This window comes from Erythrolamprus reginae, chromosome 1 (assembly GCF_031021105.1).
Source record: "Erythrolamprus reginae isolate rEryReg1 chromosome 1, rEryReg1.hap1, whole genome shotgun sequence".
NCBI classification, from domain to species: Eukaryota; Metazoa; Chordata; class Lepidosauria; order Squamata; family Dipsadidae; genus Erythrolamprus; species Erythrolamprus reginae.
Window position 1 is genome coordinate 373444194 of NC_091950.1, and position 16486 is coordinate 373460679.

The 16486-nt window shown below is 40.2% G+C and overlaps 1 protein-coding gene and 1 long non-coding RNA gene across 11 annotated transcripts in view; one reads left to right on the forward strand and one right to left on the reverse strand.

Annotated features, from left to right (window-relative positions):
- KLC4 (kinesin light chain 4) overlaps nt 1–13431 on the reverse strand; it is a 79359-nt gene extending 65928 nt beyond the window's left edge. For 2 of the 10 annotated variants that reach the window (XM_070734595.1, XM_070734600.1), the window contains exon 1: nt 13235–13315. The gene's annotated coding sequence lies outside the window, so the exon portion shown is untranslated. Of the gene's footprint in view, nt 1–12408; nt 12489–13182 lie in introns of those variants that run through there. The other 8 variants (XM_070734588.1, XM_070734590.1, XM_070734592.1 and 5 more) reach the window with 8 other exon arrangements.
- Nucleotides 13386–15759, forward strand: LOC139157627 (uncharacterized). The gene is made up of 2 exons (XR_011557516.1): nt 13386–13500; nt 14580–15759. It is a non-coding gene; the product is annotated as an uncharacterized lncRNA (long non-coding RNA).
- The last annotated feature ends 727 nt before the right edge of the window (nt 15760–16486 follow it).

Below are 16486 nucleotides of genomic sequence, written 5' to 3' on the forward strand. Positions count from 1 at the left end.
TGCTCAACTGCAGGAGGTTACATTAATGGATATTAAAATTTAAATATGGCCTAAGAGCAAAAGGAAAAGGAAAGCTAACATTGCACATAAGTGCAAGCTGGTCAAAGCTATATACTATTAAAACTCTCCTATCTATTTGTAATCCTCGATTAATGGGGCATCACAGCACAATTTTTAAAAAATTCTAGTACCTCTAATCTGTTAATTTAAAGAATGTGTACAAATCCAGGACTCCTTGCTACTGTGTTATTGACATTCCCAGGATTTTCACAACAGTTGTATTCAGAAAACTGTGGCTACTGCAACACTGCTGCAGTTATCCGCAGTCATGTGATTATGATTTCTGATGCTCCCTGCCAATTTCTAATGAGCAAAGTCAATGGGAAGCTGGCAGAAAGTGGGAAGTTGCTTCCACTCTGCATTTTTGCCATCTGGCCATCATTTTATTTCTCTGTTTAGTTAAGGAAATATTTCTGAAAGGATGACCCAGTGGGTCGTGGGTTGTTTAGTATTCCTCTAAAATCCTGAATCACTAGACTCCGGAAGTTATAGGTACTCCAACACTGGAGATTTTTAAGAAGACACTGGACAACAAATTGACTGAAATGGTATAGGCCAGAGATGGTGAACCTATGGCACGTGTGCCACAGGTGGTACGCGGAGCCATATTGGAGGGCACTTGAGGTACGCCAGCTGATTTTCAGCCTTGGGGAAGGACATTTCCCCCTCCAAGGCCGAAACCTCCTATCCCGGAGTGTGAAAAACAACCCAACAGGCAAACTGAAAGTCCAGAAAAACGGACTTTTTGCCTATTGTGTCATTTTTTGCACTCAGGAGGCTTTGGGGAAGCTTCCTGAAGCTCTGAAGTGTGATCAACACCCCAACGGACAAACCGGAAGTCCATTTTTCTGAACTTCCGGTTTGCACATTTGGCCATTTTTTCATAATCCCAGTGAAGCCAGTGCGCATGCACATGTGTGTGTGTGTTTGTGTGCATGTGGCAGCATGGGGTGTGTGCATGTGTCTGTGAGAGGGAATGGGTGTGGGCACATGCGCATGTGCTAGGGCACACACACATTCCCTTTTGGCATGCCATCGCTGCCATAGGTTCTCTTCTTTGAGCAGGGAGTTATTTAGAAGTTCTGTTACTCTTTTATTCTGTTACTATGGCTAAGTTTCCTCCAGTTAAAATCCCTAGGATCAATCAGAAAATGCAGTAACCATCTTTTTAGTATCACAATAAATATTATTTTTAATAACCCTACTTTTCAGGTAAATGAACTCAAGTTATTTATAATGATTAACATTTATTACATAAATACTAAAGATGGCTACATAGAAATCTGGATTCAAAGGGCAAAATGTGTATGCACAACAGAAGCAATCAGGAACACCTTAAAGCAGATAGACCTTTTCTTTGGACTGAAAAATATAGCCCCAAAACTGGCAGGCAATCTTGGGAAATTTGGTTCTTGCAGATTCTGCGTTCATACGAACATATATACATACTTCAAATGAGACTTTGCCCTTTGAATCTGAATCCCTGCTCAGCCCTGGTTATTAAGGATGTTTGACAAGGAAGTAGGAGGTCAACCGGTATAAAAGAAGATGTTTACAACATTTATGTTAATATTTTGTTATTTTTCTCTTGACAATAAATTTCATGCTACGTATAATATCAAATTGAGGTAAGAAATGGATCAATTCAGCGGTTATATCAACTCCTGGTACCTGAAGTATTATGATGTCATCTTTTTCTGAAAAAGCTAAGATGCACATTTCCCCTTACCACAGTTATTGAAAACTACCATTTGCAAGTCACATGCTTATCAAATTCCAATTGAAGTTTAGAACATTATTCTCAAGAAGAAAAATGGACTTGTGAAAAAGCAAAAAAGAAATGAAAAAAATACACATGATATCAGAATTTAGAAGATAAATACTGAGATGAGACCAGAACTTTTTGTAGAGACACTTATGGGGAGTCAAATAGAAAAGAATATGGAGGGTTGGTTTTATACATGGTAACTGCAGCAAGGTTATTATTTGTATTTGTATGCCGCTCCAAGTCTATGGAGAGGGGCGGCATACAAATCTAAATAATAATAATAATAATAATAATAATAATAATAATAATAATAATAATAATAATAATTGCACAAAGGTAGAGAAACATCGAAAGAGCTACAATAGAATGGACTGCAAAGATGGCAGAACTAAAAAAGATGATAAAGCTGACTTGCCTGGTCAGAGACAAGATAATAAGTACTTTTATAAAAGACTGGGAACTGGATTTTCTGATGTAAATGGGAAAAAAGTGAAATGGTAATTTTTGTATTTGACAATTGAAAAAATATTAAATAAAGGTCTGAAGTGATTATTGTAATGTTAAATAGGAAGATGGAATGATGAGCTCGCTTTTAATTCTGTACAGAAGAATGAAAGTCACTTCAACTATTTTTTTATTTTTTCCCTTTTCTTTATCGCTAGTCTTTTTTGTTTGCACCTTCTTTTTCATGCATATGTGCATGTATGTATTTATATACCTACAGTATTTCTGTGTTTAATTTTGAGCTACAAAATGTGAAACAAAACAAAACAAAAGAAATGGAAGAAAAAGTAGAAAGATTTGTGTATGAAAATAAGAAAATAAACACCTAATAGAATAAATGAAAAGTGGCTCTGAGTATATGGAAGTATTTAGACACTGATATAAAGAATTATGTTACAGAGTGCCAAAGAAGCTTGCAGAATTAGATCACCACAAGGTATGAAAAAGGACACTTAAGGACATAGTGATCACATCACTAGTAGGGTAGGCAGAATGAACTCTTTGCAGGCAAAAGACACAATGAAACCTCCTTAATCTCACAACACATGAACAGATTCAGCCAGTCTCAACTGGGAAACTGTGAGCTCCCTGACCAAGCCAAATACAAAAATGCTAGGGATTTCCTGGGGCCATTAATAGACACATAGAAATAAAGTACATTTACACTCCATTCTAAAGAGACAACAAAAAGTTAAGAAATAATTTTTTTTTTAAACAGAATACATGCCCCCCAGTAGCTTACACCCACCTAAGTGGGGATTAATACCAGACAAACAATCAAGCAGAAAACAATGACATAATCAAGAACTAGCAAAGAGAAAACCACAGCTCATAAATATTGGCCAGGTAACTACTAGGTATAAATAGAGAGCAAAGTCCACATTCACTAGCTCTGATGATGTTACCTATTCAGGTAAAGAACAAGCAAACAACCAAGCTCAGAGAGAACCAATAAGAGAATGACTTCAGGTGTGTGTGTGTGTGTGTGTGTGTGTGCAAAAAGAAGGATAAAAGAATGATATAGAATGAGTAGAGTGTGGAAAAAACAGTTGAAAAGAATATGGGTCAAAAAGAGAAATAAATATTGAAGTCTGCCTATTTTAAAGAAAATGTAGGGTGATTTTGACAGTTTTTTTCTAAATGGAAAGGTAAAAAAAGACAGTGAGGAGTCAATCATCTGCAGAATGAATAGAATTAAAAGTATTGAAAATAATTGGGATCAAACTGAAAGAAGTAAAAAATAGGGAAAGGGAGAGAAATGTTTGAGAGATTTGTATGGGGGGAAAAAGCAATACCCTGTAATGAAATTGAAACAAACCTTTTAACTATTAGTGTCAAAGAAAAAAAATCCTTTTTTTGCAGCAATTATAAGAACAATTATAAATTTACCTCTTTAATGACTCATGTTCTTTCAATAATCTATCCTATTATCAAAACCATAAATTGTTATGTTCATTTTTAATGTTTTGCACAAAAAAGATGATATGGATTTCCAGTCGGTAATAATTATATTTTCTTAAAACTGGTTCATCACTAAGCAGAGAACAAAAATAAAAATAAAAATGTATGATATTCTTATTTGAAATGTGATAACCTCACAGTTGGGCTGTTTGGGAACACAGATATACACAAGCGTTTATATGCTATTTTGTTGGCTGAGATTCCAAATACTATTGTTACTACAGTCATATCGGAAGCACCGGTGCTTTCAGATTGAAAGGACTGAACAGTGACATCACTGTTGCCCTGGGGATGTCCAGTTGAGGGCTCTTTTCAGGTCCCTGATGAGTTGCCCACCGAAGCAGTACTCATTTTTCCACTATACTATACGACAGAGAAAATGCAACGAATCATTGCAAATTAGACATGTGCCAAAATCCTAGAGCAACTATATGATTTTGTACACTGTAATGTTCATTAAAGATGGGAAAATGGAAAAAAAATTAAGATACGCAAATGTTTATAGAAAGGACAATGTGCCGTGTTCATTCTATTGCACAAATTGTATTTTTGCAAAAGAAAAGAAAATGTAAGTGAAAAGTTTTGAGTATGTCAGAGGAAAAGTAAATGTAGGTTGAATGATGTGGGAATACATGTGTATGGTAAAAAAAAAGACAGGATTAAGAATAAATGGGTACCAATAATGTGATTTTATTACAGAAGTAATCTGTAATGAAGTGATCCCCTAAAAAGAATGAATGAGAATCAGGTTGTAAAACAAAAAATTAAATTAAAAAAGGAATGTGAATTTGTCAAATATTTAAGGTTCTTGCATTTGGAAGTATCCTGTCTGATTTAATGCCTTGAATGGATTCAAGATAAGATGCAATGATAAATGATAAATTGTCTGTTCCTCTCAGGTTTTGTATTCTATTGCATTGTGCTAGGCTTTCATCCACCATCTGCCTTGAATATGTAGTATGATATATTTCCAGGCCATCTGCACTTTCAAAAGCCCAAATGATGCTCTGGAGAGCTCAGAAAGATAACATGTGGAAACAACATTTATTCCTCAACCAAGCAACATGGTGCTCCCCATAGAACAAAGATTTGTTTTCTTCCCTTCGCTCTTACAAACACAGTTGCCATACTAGATGGAGAAAAAAGAGATAATTTAACCCAGTGTTTCTCAACTTTGACAGCTTTAAGATGTGAGAACCTCAATGCCCAGAATTCCCCAGCCAGCTGTGGAACACTGAAATAGCCAAAATTAGAGTAAGTAGGCAATCTTAAGACGCTTTGATGCATGGAAATAGCCTACGTTCCTCTGCTAAATCTCGCCAGACCAGTTCAGAACAGAGGAGACTGTTCCAATTTGGGAAATCTCTCCAAAGTACAAAGCGGATTATTTTATTGCTATTATTTATGTTGCCCACTTCCCACACAAAACTTATTCATGCTGACCATACAGATCTCCGCAGCCTGATTCAGAAGAAATGCCTCTAATCTGCACAGAACAATAGTAGCTCTGTTGTTAGGCAGGAATAGGCACCCACACACTGTCAGCACCACACCAACCTACATCAACAAATCCTATTAAAACATGGGAAATACTGCAATCCTTTGGCTGTGAAGAAGTTATACCATTGGGGAAACAGCTTTTATAGTAATCTGAGAAAACGTCATTCAGATAAACAAAGATAGGCTCAAATATGCAATGCAGAGAAATGGAAAGCCAAAATACACCACAAGATTACTGCACAATGATCCATTCATAGCACCCTGCAGCAATTTGGAACGGCCAGTATATCACAAGAAAGGGGAGCAATGTTTAGCCACACTTATTGTTGTAAGCCGCCCTGAGTCTTCGGAGAGGGGCGGCATACAAATCTAATAAATTGAATTGAATTAATAGAGAGCAGAATGCAGCTGCGAGAGCAATCATGGGCTTCCCTAGGTATGCCCATGTTACATCAACACTCCGCAGTCTGCATTGGTTGCCGATCAGTTTCCGGTCACAATTCAAAGTGTTGGTTATGACCTATAAAGCCCTTCATGGCATTGGACCAGAATATCTCTGGGACCGCCTTCTGCCACACGAATCCCAGCGACCAGTTAGGTCCCACAGAGTGGGCCTTCTCCAGGTCCTGTCAACTAAACAATGTCGTTTGGCGGGAGCCAGGGGAAGAGCCTTCTCTGTGGCGGCCCCGACCCTCTGGAACCAGCTCCCCCAGAGATCAGAATTGCCGCCACCCTCCTTGCCTTTCGTAACCTCCTTAAAACCCACCTCTGTCGTCAGGCATGGGGGAATTGAGACATCCCCCTCCCCCAGGCCTATACAATTTATGCATGGTATGTTTGTGTGTATGTTTTGCTTTTTAATAAGGGGTTTTTAGTTACTTTAAATATTAGATTTGTCATACATTGTTTTATTATTGTTGTGAGCCGCCCTGAGTCTACGGAGAGGGGCGGCATACAAATCTAATAAATAAATACAGTAATAAATAAATAAATATCTATACCAGTGTTGGCGAACCTTTTTTGGCTCACGTTCCAAGAGGAGGTGCATCCATAAGCTAGCGTGTGCATGTGTACCTACACCCATGCCCTCAGACATGTCCACACACACCCCTGTGCTTCCCACCGTGCATGTGCACAGACTTTGTTGAAGCCTCCGGACTCCTGAAGCCTGGGGACAGCAAAAAGCAGCCCAACTGGAAGTTCAGAAATGAACTTCTGCTTGGCCCACTTGGCCATTTTTTTGCCATCCCCAGGCTTCAGGAAGCTTTCCTGTAGACCGGGAGAGTGAAAACAGCGGAAAAGAAAGCTGTGAACTAGCTGGTGCTGACATAGGGCAAGGCCTCGTGTTGAGTTCAGACATTGAAGAGGCAGGAGACTGGCAGTGAGACTTCAGCTCTTTATTGGTTATAGTGAGCAAACATCAGCCCCTGCCTGCTTTTGGCAGGGGTTTAAATAGGGAGCCCTTTTGGGAAGGAGCCAATCAGAATTTCCCTGCCCCATCGGACTGGAGTGAAACCTTCCCAGCTTCCCAAGACATAACACCTCGCTTGCCCTCAGATATGGCTCCGCGTGCTACCTGTGGCGTGTGTGCCATAGGTTTGCCATCACTGACCTAGGTCTAATTTAAGTTGCTTGTTTCTCCTCCCAGCTAGTTAAATAATAGACCACAGAAAGTCACAATGAATCACTGTATACATTCTGAAAGACAAACCAACTCCTGCAGTTTGGCATAGCCATAAGAAGTTCAAAGGACAAGCAAGAACAGAAATACCTGGAAGCTATGTTTAGTTGCTTCAGTAATGGGAGATGAGTTTGGTGATGATGCTGAAGAAGACCCATGAGGAAATTATTCCAGCACCTGCCTGGATGTGGATAAATTACCATTGCCGGAAAATGGCCAGAAGCATCAAATGGAAATACAGTATAAGCTAATTAAGTTGTCAATCATACTAGATACAGCAATCTGAACATCTTGAAACACTGCTAGTATCCAATGGAACCGCTATCAGTCATCCTTCAGCAATTTTCTTTTATCCGTTTTTAATTTGACCAAACTTTGTCACTTACTCACTCTCTCTCTCTCTCTCTCTCTCTCTCTCTCTCACACACACACACACACACACACACACATTAAGTGCTATGTCACCTTGACTAATGTACTGTACATCAAAAATATCCAAACTTCTTTATACGTTAGTTGGAGACATCCATCCTGTCATCTGCACCTCTATAACTGTCTGGTTTGGTGCTGCAACCCAACAGGACCGACACAGACTTCAGAGGATAATCAGAACTGCAGAAAAAACAATTGCTGCCAACCTGCCTTCCATTGAGGACCTTTATACTGCACGAGTCAAAAACAGGGCGGGTAAAATATTTACTGACCCCTCATATCCTGGACACAAATTGTTTCAACTCCTACCCTCAAAACGTCGCTACAGAGCACTGCACACCAAGACAACTAGACACAAGAACAGTTTTTTTAACGAACGCCATCACTCTACTAAACAAATAATTCCCTCAACACTGTCAGACTTTCTACTAAATCTGCACTTCTATTCTACTAGTTTTTCTCATCATTCCTTTCACCCATTTCCTCCCATGTTGACTGAATGACTGTAACTTGTTGCCTATATCCTAAGATTTTTATTAATATTGCTTCTTCATTGCTTATTTGACCCCTATGACAATCATTAAGTGTTGTACCACATGATTCTTTACAAATGTGTATTTTATTTTATGTACGCTGAGAGCATATGCACCAAGACAAATTCCTTGTGTGTCCAATCACACTTGGCCAATAAAAATTCTATTCTATTCTATTATATCCTGTCTGAACTTAATGAATACAAAGTACCAGGGCCAGATGGATTACACCCCGGAGTCCTAAAAAAACTAGCAGAAGTCATTTTAGAATCAATGCACCACATATTCCACAAATCCTGGAACACAAGGGAACTCCCTGAGGATTGGAAAAGAGCTGACGTGGTTCCCATCTACAAAAAAATGGCAAAAAAACCAAACCCATGAAACTACAGACCAATCAACCTAACATCAATACCTGGGAAAATACTGGAAAAAATAATTAAAAAGCAGATCTTCCATCAACTAGAAACAAACCAAGTAATAACCAACAGCCAACGTGGATTTGTTAAGCACAAGTCATGCCAAACACATGTCATTTCATTCTTCAACACTGTGACCAAATCATTAGACCAGCAAAATACAGACGAAATAAAATATCTGAACTTCAGCAAAGCATTTGACAAAGTAGATCACAACCAACTTCTACACAAGCTAGGAAAAAGCAGGATAGAAGCGTTGCCAGCCAGGAAGGACATCTTTGTGACATCAAAGCTCCGCCCATGGAATTCCCTATTGGGATTCCCCACCTCCTTTCCAGCCTCCTGACTGGCCCGACAGCTCCGCGGCTCTTTTGAAAAGCTAACAGCCGGGCGGCAGGGCTTCTCAGCGTCTTCCTGAACCCGAACGCTGACCCCGAACTTTTGCCGAACTTCCAGATTCGGCGTTCCAGAGAACGCCAAGAAGCCCCCCCAGCTGTGTCTAAGGCGACAGCCGGGCGGCGGGGCTTCTCGGTGGCCTCCCGAACGCCGAACCCGGAAGTTTATTGTGTTGTGAGCCGCCCCGAGTCTACGGAAAGGGGCGGCATACAAATCTAATAAATAAATAAATAAATAAATAAGTTCAGCAAAAGTTCGGGTTTGGCGTTCGGGTTCGGGAGGATGCCGAGAAGCCCCCTGGCTGTTTCAAAAAGTGACAGCCGGGTGGCGGGGCTTCTCGGCAGCCACCCGAACCTGAACTTTTGCCGAACTTCCAGGTTCGGCGTTCGGGCGGCGGGTTCGTAAGACGGAAAAAGTTCGGAAGAAAAGGCAAAAAATTTCCGAACCCCAGGTTCGTATCTCGGATTGTTCGTATTGTGAGGGGTTCATATCACGAGGTACCATTGTATATCTAAAAATCTTTTTAAAAGAAGACTGTCCAACAACCACATCATCTACAGATAACAACTTATGATGTAATAACATATATATGTATATTTTTATATTCTTTTATCAAAAATGTAATGATGATTACAGTACTAAGTAGTAATTTGGGTGCCCTGATAAATTCATTCTGATGGTACGTCAATTTCATGACGTATGATGGCCCGTGTGCTGGATAATGGAGAAGCTTCAGAGGCCTTTTCTGTCAAAAACGGTGTCAAGCAAGAGTGCGTGTTGGCACCGACCTTGTTCAGCATAATATTTTGAGCCATGCTGTCAGATGCCTTCCGGAAAGTTCCTTGGGAGTTAGCTTGAGATTCAGAACTGATGAGAAACTGTTCAACCTGTGAAGACTCTAAACTGTCATCAAGATAAAGGAGACTGTGCTACATGACCTCTTCTTTACTGACCACTGTGCCGTGAATGCTAGATCAGAGCAGGAAATGCAAACCAGTGCGGACAATTGTGCAGCACCGTGTGACAACACAAAGACCGAAGTGAGGCATCAGCCAGCTCTGAAAGCCAAATACCAAGAGCTCACCATCACAGTAAAGGGACAAAAGCTACAGCAGTGGACCAATTTACATACCTTGGCAGCACCCTCTCCTGTGCAATGACAATTGACACTGAGATCAACTTCAGAATCGCCAAGGCAAGCTCTGCATTTGGCAGACTAATGACCAATGTATAGAACTGACGTGGAATAAGCCTTGCTACAAAGCTCAAAGTCTACCAAGCAATCGTACTAACTACCGTGTTGTATGCCAGTGGGACTTGGACTGTGTACAGGAGACATGCTAGGCAACTGAACTATTTCCACAAGACCTGCCTCCGTAGAATTCTGAGGATCCACTGGCAAGATAAGGTGCCTGACACTGAGGTCCTGTCCAGAGCAGGCCTGCCATCAATGCCCACCCTGCTGATGAAAGCCCACATGCTGGGCAGGCCATGTTGCTAGAATGCCAGACCATCGCATCCCTAAACTGCTCCTCTATGGTGAGCTGTCTAAAGGAAAGTGATCACAGGGGGGGACAAAGGAAGCGATACAAAGACATGTTGAAAGCCTCCTTCAAGTCACTCAATATTGACACCCCCTCCTGGGAAATCCTGGCACAAGATCAACCAACATGGCACATGATGATCCACCAAGGCTGCCTGACATCTGAGGCCAGAAGAACATTCATAGCAGAAGAGAAGTGAGCACGCCGTAAAGCCAGAGCTGCCAATGCTGCAACAATGGTGCCCATACATGTCTGCCCAACACGTGGCAGAACATTGTGTGTAGTCATTACCAGCCACTTGCGGACACATCATGTACAGCCCACAACACGTTAGATGTCAAGGTCCTCTTCGAACACGATGGACAAATATCATCACAATTTAATTTTTACTCTTTAAAAGATTTTTTGTAATAAAATGTTGATAAATTATTATGAGATTATAATTGTGTTATTTCATTACCTAAAATTCTTTTTTGTCTGTCTTTGCTTTCTCACTTTTAGAATATTAACCATATTGGTTAACTTACTTCAATATTTGCAGGTCAAACAATATAATTAGAAGTTAGAGTCATGATCATATATTTCAGCTATTTCCATTTTTAACAAAGTTTAACAAAACACTAAAACTGGCATTTAAAAATATTTTTGAAATTCCTGCTATTAACTGGCTATACTTAGGACTGCAACCTTAGTAATAATATTTTGAAATACCAATGTTTATTTTAAAAAATTAAATCTTATTTACCTTTCTTTCCTTTGAAGCAAGCCAAAATCTAACTTATATGGTATTTTTTCTTTAAATAGAGGATACAATATAAATGATACATTTATAAGTATATGCATAATTATTCAAGTTCATCGTTTGTGGCTCAATATTATTTTCAGAAAAATATATTGCATTAAAGCACCTCCTTGCTGCTCTCTACTAGTAGTACATGTTTCTACTTATTATTGTTTCATTTCCATTATTACATGCATGCTGTTAGAACTTTAGGCCGATATACTTGAAAGTTAATTTCTAGAAGTGTAGGAAATAACAACATAGTATCAATATAGAACCTGTACAGAAAACAGAATCATAGTAATCACTGTGATGAAATTGATGGCAAACAAATTTAATAAATAATAAATGTTCCAGAAGGATCTTGTCAGCTGGAGTTGGGAGACAATTCTTGCTTAGATGGCAAAACTCAGAGAGGGGCAGCATAACAAACAAACAAACAAACAAACAAACAAACAAATCTGATAATCATCACCACTTGCATCTTTTGTCAAATGTAACAAAAAGTTACACTTACCGGTACTTAAGATCAAACAGAAGTACCTTTTGTTTTGATATTTTGTTAAAGAAAAAGATTTTCATCCTATGTAATATAAACTACATATATCTAATTCTGGATATGATACATCTGAAAAGAATTATTTTTAAAGGCTGCCTAAAGTTTTAGCATGGAAGAATCCACTAAATTTCCATTCTGCAGGATGGCACAGCCCACAGCTACCCAAATGCAATAGCATCATTATTTTATATATAGAAAGTGCCACATAGGCATGGAACCTTGCAATCAAGCATGCCAACTCCTCCCAAAATTGGTTTCAAAGATCAAAATTTCAGTCATCTGAATGATTAATAAAAGGTTGAGAACTCTAACAGAAGTCCATACAAAAGATTATCACATAGCCCTGAAAACTTTATATAAGAGAAATAAAAAATGATAACGGAATTCTAAAAATATTATATCACAGGATTCACTTTTACCACATTGTAGCTATAGAAAATATAGCAGATAAATTAAAGAGTCCTCTTCCATCAAAGAAGAGAATCGGGGAAGGAAAACACCTAAACAAGAATCTTGTAGTTACTACTTCCAGAGTAATGATCTCCAATGCATCATTTTATCCCTGGTTCTAAATACTTCCAACTTTTACAGTGCAAATTTGGTGGGAAATAGAGCAACAACAACAACAAAAATACACAGCCGACCAATTCTAAACCCATTCACTGGCACTGCTCAGACATAATAATATTCCAGGAGGATCCAAGTCTTTGATAGTAGAAGGTACATCACCCTTATCCAACATCCCTAAAGGAATCCAAAACCTAACCTACTAGTAGCTGTTGTGAATCATTTCCTTAGACAGTAGAAGAGACAGCCGGGATCGGCTCCTCCTTTCTCCATCGCTGTCAGCAAAGGAGCAGCACCTGCCCCCATAGCCCGGAGACCTGCCTTTTGCTGTGCCAGCAGTGCAGAGACGCACCCTTCCAGAAGGAAACACAGTGACAACTGAACCACAAATAAGGAGTTGGCCACAGGGATTGTTGCGCATGTGGGTGGTGGTGGTGGTGAGTAGAAAAGGCAGGATTTGAGACATGATGTCTCAATGTCTAATCATGGGCCTCCGGGCTAAATGCATGCCAGGATTCACCCTAGCTAGCACCCAATTGCATTTGCAAGGGCAACAAAAGAAATGCAGGGTGCTCCTAATTCCCCTATACAGAATAGAATAGAATAGAGTTCTTTTTTTGTCCAAGTGTGATTGCCCACACAAGGAATTTGTCTTTGGTGCAGATGCTCTCAGTGTACATATTAAGAATGAAAAGGAAGGCAAATGCACATAGATTAGCCTAGGTCACATAAAATTGTATTTACTTCCATTATATACGTTATATTCTCTTCCACAAAACATCCAACGCCAGTGTAAAAGGACATCAATGCCTAAGCAAAACCCGCTATTTTCATATAGATTTGTAGCTTTTCTCTCTGTCTCTCTCACCCGCCTCTGCCTGGGGTTATTCTGGATTCCCCCCACCCTCCCACCTCCGTTATGTTCGTCTGTCAAACAGGCTAGCTGCTTCTCTGTGCTTTCCGCGAGGATAACTCACCACGTCCCCCGCCTCCGTTATAAGAGAGAAAGAGGCACGGAGAAGCTCCTACCTGGGCCTCCTTCGGGTCTCTTTAAGAGGAGAGGATGGAGGAGGAAGTGCGCATGCGCTTCATTAGACTCCCGGTCTCCCCGAGCAGCTCTGGCCGCTCCTGAAAGAAGAAAAACAGTTTCCACTCTGGCTCCTCCCCATTTTGCCGCAGCCCCTTTAAGTCCAATATGGCCGCCAGGCCGTAGCCAGTCGCGTCCCGAAATGCATCTGGATGGCTAGGGTTTTTTTCCCTTTAAGGGCGGAGACGAGGGGAGGGGGCGCGGAACGGTACGTGATGTAATCAATAAGCTAGTTGAGTGATTTTTGAACTTTGGCGATTTTACTTTTAAAAAGTGCCAGGCTGGCGCGGTGGTTAAAGTGCAGCACTGCAAGCTGCTTCAGCTAACTGCTAGCCGTAATTCAGCAGCTCAAATGTCACCACCTTCCATCCTTCTGAGGTGGGTAAAATGAGGAGTCAGATTGTTGGGGGCAATATGCTGATTCTGTAAACCGCTTAGAGTGGGCTGTAAAAGCACTATAAAGCGGTAAATAAGTCTAAATGCTATTGATATTAATATCCACACTTTTAAGAATTGCCAAAGTTGAAAAACACTGAGCTTTAGGCTTTGATTAATTATCCCAAAGGTGCTTTTTTCAGGAAACAACTGGACTTTGGGGTTTTTTTTCCTTTTGAAGACGTTTTGCTTCTCATCCAAGCTGAATTGAAGAAGTTTCTTGGGGTGAAGAAGGTTCTTGGGTGAGAAGCAAAACGTCTTCAAAAGGAAAAAAAAAGTCCAGTTACCTCCTGAAAGAAGCACCTTTGGAACAGACAACCATGACCTGGATGACTGAGAATCTCTAAAGGACTTTTAGTTATACAGTTTGGGATGAAACACTCAGAGGTCTCAAACCCAGGCCACTTTAAGAGTTGTGGACTTCAACCCCCAGAATTCCTCAGCCAGCTTTGCTATGGTGAGGCGTTGAGCTTTGCTGGCTGAGGAATTCTGGGAGTTGAAGTCCACAGGTCTTAAAGTGGCCTGGGTTTGAGACCCCTGCATGGTGTGGGAGTAGGAATGGATTTCCAGAGGAAAAATCACAGAGTACAGGAACCATTTGTTGTACTCAGGTGACCCTGAGGACAGAGATAAATCTCCAAGAGTTTAATTACAGAGGTGTACAAACTTGGCGACTTTAAGACTTGTGGACTTCAACTCCCAGAATAGCTGGCTGGAGAATTCTGTGAGTTGAAGTCTACAAGTCTTCAAGTTGCCAAGTTTGAAGACCTCTGCTCTTAAAGGATAATAATAATAATAATAATAATAATAATAATAATAATAATAGTTGTTTTTGTTATTGTTATTATTTAGACTTGTATGTTGCCCCTCTCCGAAGGATGCTGATTACCAGCTGTCTTCAAGGAATATAAATTCTCCCATTCTCCACTATCCCATCAAAACTGAAGAAACTTATTAACCATGACCTGGGTGCCTGAGAATCTCTACAGACTTAAATGAATTACTGTATATTCCATTAATTTGCTGTCTGCTCTTCGAGACCACACAGATAAGACTTTGAACCCATCTTTAATCAAGGTTGGTAACGAGGTCTGTGATGCCTCCAGGCTGCAAAACTGCACGCGGCTCATAAGAATATTACAAAAAGCACTGTGTGGTTTGGTGCTGCAACCCAACAGGACCGACACAGACTTCAGAGGATAATCAGAACTGCGGAAGAAACAATTGCTGCCAACCTGCCTCCCATTGAGGACCTGGATACTGCACGAGTCAAAAAGAGGGCTATGAAAATATGTATTGACCGACCCCTCGCATCCTGGACACAAATTGTTTCAACTCCTACCCTCAAAATGTCGCTACGGAGCATTACACACCAAAACAACTAGACACAAGAACAGTTTTTTTCCCGAACGCCATCACTCTACTAAACAAATAATTCCCTGTCAGACTTTTTACTAAATCTGCACTTCTATTCTACTAGTTTTTCTCATTATTCCTATCATCCTTTTCCTCCCACTTAGGACTGTATGACTGTAACTTATTGCTTGTGTCCTAAGATTTTTATTAATATTGTTTCTTCATTGCTTATTTGACCCCTATGACAATCATTAAGTGTTGTACGTCATGATTCTTGACAAATGTATCTTTTTCTTTTCTGCACGCTGAGAGCATATGCACCAAGACAAATTCCTTGTGTGTCCAATCTATCCAAAGGGCTACGATGTCTTTTGACTGCGACAAATTTAAAGCTGGCCAGTTCCCGACCTAGATCAGAAACTTCTGAAACTTCTGCCCACCAAACAGTTTTAAAGGCAGAGGAACTCTACGCCGAAGAACAACAACAAACCCATTATCTAGATCCGGCCATGAGAGTTATGAATGGTTTTAATGGGCTTTACACTATCTTTAAAACTGTTTTTTAAATTGTTTCTTTTAAAAGATATTTTTATTGTTGTAAGCCGCCCAGAGTCCTTAGGGAATTGGGCGGCATATCAATCAAACTAATAAATAAAAATAAATTGTTGGTAACACATCCAAGCAAAGAAGGTTTTAATAATAGTTATCTTTAGATCGCCGGCAGATTACGCCACTTTTTCTCTTTCTCAAACAAACATATTTGAACCAGGAAAGACCCGACCCATTTCAAATTGAGATTCTACATTGCTTGAACGTGCATTTTATTTATTTATTTTTATTTTATTTATTTGTTTTGTCCAATACACAATGAAGGTTATAGAGCAGTGTTTCCCAAACTTGGCAACTTGGAGATATCTGGACTTCAACTTCCAGGGAATTCTGGGAGTTGAAGTCCAAATATCTTCAAGTTGCCAAGGTTGGGAAACACTGTTATAGAGGATATACAGTAGAATGTATCAGAGAGTATAGAAGAGAAATACAGTGGAACCCCGACATAAGAGCTGCTCTACTTAAGAGCAACTCGAGATAAGAGCTGGGAGGGGAGAGATATTTTTGTTCTACTTACAAGCCCAAATTCGAGATACAAGCGCCAAGGAGCTGTCTCCTGAAGCCAAACGCTAACTTCCGCGTTCGGCTTCAGGAGACAGCTGCGAAGCGGCGCGCGTGTTTTAAAAGGTTGCAGCCGGCCTGGGGGGCTCGGGGGGGTGCTTGCAGCTTTCTTTCTTGCTCTTTTTCTTTCTCTCTTTTACCTTCCCTTCTATTTCTTCTTTTCTTTCTCCTTCCCACCTTCTTCCCTCCCTCCCTCCCTTCACTCATTCCTCTCTTACTCTCCCCTTTCATAA